Genomic DNA, 4260 nt, shown 5'->3' with positions numbered 1-4260 from the left:
GGTCCCAGTGTCAAGAGTGTGATTTCACCTCTAAAGATGTACATGCATTGTTTTGTATTTCAAGACCTCCAGGCTCGACATTGTGGGTCTTTCCACTGCCAAGCAGGTCTTACATGAACATAATTACAAAACTTTGAGTAGGTAAGGTAGTTCACGTAAAAATATTTCAATTACGGTTGCACTGGTAGTGGTTTCAGCATTGGTCCCGACGCTAAGCATTTGTACGTGTATTCGTACTCATGCAAATGCGTAAATGAACGCACTGCAAAAAATCACATGGATTGCAGTGCAATTGCAGTCCAAATAACATGCGGTTTCCCCCAGCGCTCCTGTGTGAACCCACGATTGTCATAGTGGCCTGGGTTCAAACAGGAGCAGTGTAGGAAACCGCATGTGATTTGGATAAGAATCACACCGCATTCCTGTTTAAATCTCATGTGATTCTTTGCAGTGCAATTTGAGCCCATTCATTTTGTATGGGCTCAAATTGCACAGCAAAGGTATCGGTAATCGGTATCAATTAACCACTTGCCGACCACTTTACCGCATTTATACTGCGGCAGTGTCACTCTCCCAGGCAAACCGACATAGGTATATGTCGGTCGCTTGGTGGCAGCTAGGGGACAAGCGCGCGGGGAAGCCGATGCAGCGGGCAGGCGGCTCTGATTGCCACATGACATCCGCGATCGTTCCCCGCTGAGAGAGAAGGACGGTCGGCTGTTGTAAACACAGCCGACCGTCCTTCTCCCTGGTATTATCATAGAGCCCATGTGATCCTGCTATATAGGATCATATGTCTCTATGGTCATTTCAGAAGACATGCCCCCCCCAAAGTTAGAGTCACTTCCCTAGGCTCACATTTAACCCCTTGATCACCCACAGGGTTAACCCCTTCCCTGCCAATGGCATTATTACAGTAACAGTGCATATTTTTAGCACTGATTACTGTAGTAATGTCACTAGTACCCCCACAAGTGTCAAAAATGTCAGTTAGGGGTCCGATCTGTCCACTGCAATGTCGCAGTCCCGCAAAAAATCGCAGATCGCCGCCATTACTAGTAAAAAAAAAAAAACAATAAAAATGACATAAATCTTTTTCCGTAATTAGTAGTCGCGATAACTTTTGTGCAAACCAATCAAAATACGCTTATTGTGATTTTTTTACCAGAATGTGAAAAATATTGTTTTTTTTTTTTTCAAAATTGTTTGTTTGTAGCACAAAAAATAAAAATTCCAGAGGTGATCAAATACCACCAAAAGAAAGCTCTATTTGAGGGAAAAGAAAGACCTAAATTTGGGTACAGCGTCGCACAACCGCGCAATTGTCCATTAAAGTAACGCAGTGCCGAATCGCAAAATAGGGCCTGGTCAGGAAGGGGGCAAACCCTTCCGGTCTTAAAGTGGTTAAGAAATAGTATCATGGGGGATCTGGAATGTAAGGTTACCCTGACGACATGTTATTTTCTCTCACCAACCCTGTGATTTCGGCCCCCAACCTCCTTAAAGAGCTGGAGATCTATGGTCGGTGTTCTAATATGAAGATCAACTTCAATAAATCGGAGGCGATGGGGGTTGAGGTACAGTTACTGCTGTTGACCCGCCTTTCCTTGTCTTTGCCGTTTCGGTGGACCTCGACGGCTATTACGTACTTAGGCACCCAGATTTCCCCAGATCTGTTGAGGATTTACGATCTGAACTTCCCCCCTCTTTTGGTTACTATCCGTAAGCTCCTGGATTCTTGGAATGCGGGGTTGCACTCCTGGTTTGGGAGGTGTAACCTTATTAAGATGACAGTTCTTCCCAAGATTCTGTACCTCTTGCAAGCTCTCCCCATCAAACTCCCGTCGGCCTTCTTTACACGCTTACATACGCTTTTTACACGTTTCATATGGGCCAATGGGAGGCCTCGCCTTTCCCATACCCATCTAACTCTCCCTAAACAATTTGGGGGTCTGGCCCTCCCAGATGTGGTGAAATACCATCAGGCAGTGCATCTTAGCCGCCTATTGGATTGGCGCAGACACTCCGCGAGTAAGCTTTGGGTGCAACTCAAATTGACACAGTCTTCAGTCCCCCTTGGTGGGGCACCGTGGTGTGATGGTGCTATGCTCCACCCCATCCGCTCCTATTCCATGATAGGGGTTACGTTAGCCCACGTTCGCTCGCTTCTGTCTCATTTTGCGATCTCCACACCAACTTCCCCACTTTACCCCAGTCTGGGCAACCCATCCTTTGCTCCAGGCACCTCGGATCCGGCCTTCCGCAGGCTGGAGGCTCAGGGCATCTTCCAGGCCTCCCATTTTGTTCGGAAAGACTGGTGGCCATCTATGGAAACCTTCATGGCAGTGGATGGCCCCTTCGCTTTGGGGTTTTGGCAGGCGGCCCAACTCCATCATGGAGATGACTATGCTCTGCCCTGTCTTGGGAAGGGGAAACTGGACTTGCAACTGCAACTGACTCCTGCTCAGAGGTTGAAGGTTTGCACCCTGGCGCTAAAAATCCCAACCTGTACGAAACTGCAGGAAACCAATTACAAAATTCTTACTTGGTGGTATAGGGTTCCTTACCTCCTGCATAAATTCTATCCGGAAACGTCGGAGGCATGTTGGCGATGTCAGGATCCTCCTGCATGTGCTATGTGCAGCCAAATCCTGCATTCCGATGTTTTGGAAATCGACTCGGGCTCCCACTATTAAAGACTGCATGCGCAGGGTGGAGGAAATCAACAGGATGGAAGACCTTACCCTTACGGCGCAGCAAAGACGTGAGCGTTATGAGAAGATCTGGGGCTTTTTTAACATCTTCGTCTTATTTGATAAGGGGAAGTCCCTGATATGCACCTAGAGACCTGCCTTACGTGGCACCTTGTGTCGCCCATGTTGTTGCCTTTCCTTGTTCCCCCCCTTCCCCTTTTTTTTTTTTTCCTTCTTTCTCTCCTCTCTCTTCCTCTTCTCTCTCTCTTCGTCATTCCCCCCTGCTTTCTTTGCTGCCCTCTGCTTTCTTTCCTTTTGTGTCTCTGACACCTTAAAAAGTTCAGGTAGTGACAGTTGGGAATGTCTTATTCCTATAGAAGTTTAGGTGCCTTATTATGCTATGTTCTTGATGATGTCCTAGGATTTTCTTCTGGGAACGGGGGATGGTTCTACTTTGTGCACTTATTTAGACTTTGTCTTGATTATGCACTCTGCATTGATTTACACCTTGTGATTGTTGTACTTTTTCTACTATTTATGCCTATGCTTACTTTTCCACTGTTCTGCCTTTCTAAATATAATATTTGAAAAAAAAAAAAAATAGTATCGGCGCAACTCTAATTTCAATCATGAATTAAACTGTTTGCCAGGAGTTCAGTTTTAAATATTGCAACCTCTACAGCTTAGATGTATGTACAAAAAATAAAATGCCAGGTGCAAAATTTCAATAAATCAAACGCGAGCTAAAATGAGCTTACAGTTCGGGAACATCATGTAATTTGTAATTAAAATGACTCTTTATGAGATGACTCAGCAAGGCATCTTGGAGTGTTATAATACCACTTGTGAGTCTATAGAGCTTTCTTGTAACCTGTGACTTTTCCACTCTACCCCCCAATGAGATCCTTTGCTGCTTCCTGTAACTTTATCGCTGTTTTCTTCTTCTCTAAATGCTTAATTCCCTGGTGAAATATAAAGAAAAAGCCTAATGAATATGTATGCACACACCCTGCTTTGCATATGGTGCGCAAACGCCGAAATGTAGGTATTAGATACAGACATCTATCTGACAAGTCACCTTGAATACCTTTGATTTTATTAGCTAACTGAAGCTTTGGTTTGTAAGGAATAATATTGCATATTATTAATCTATGCTAAAACCTTTAAATGAGTATATTAGCACACTTGTGGAAATGAGTGCAACTGTGCTGTATTTCACTATAGTGCCCTTTGCACTTTGCCTTTTGGCAGTACCAACCAGAAGTCTTTAAAGAGTAACTCCACTTTTGTTGAGAAAAAACATTCCCTTCTGGGTGATTTATGTACATTACAAGGATTTTACCAAACTTTGTTCCAGATTCCTAACTTTTAGTACTCTTAATAAATCACTGTATGATTTCTATGTTCATGTGGGAAAGTGAATCTAATTGGAGTGTTTTCATAACTTTTAATCAGCTGCTGCACCTACAGGGCACTAATGAGGAAAGTGGCTGGACCTGCATCCCTTCAGATGGGATTTCCTATTGGGAGTATCTCAACAAAAATGACATTTTTGTTGCAGGGGGAG

Source organism: Pelophylax lessonae, assembly GCF_965119305.1.
Source record: "Pelophylax lessonae genome assembly, chromosome: 11".
NCBI lineage: Eukaryota > Metazoa > Chordata > Amphibia > Anura > Ranidae > Pelophylax > Pelophylax lessonae.
Note: the sequence above shows the minus strand (reverse complement) of the source record.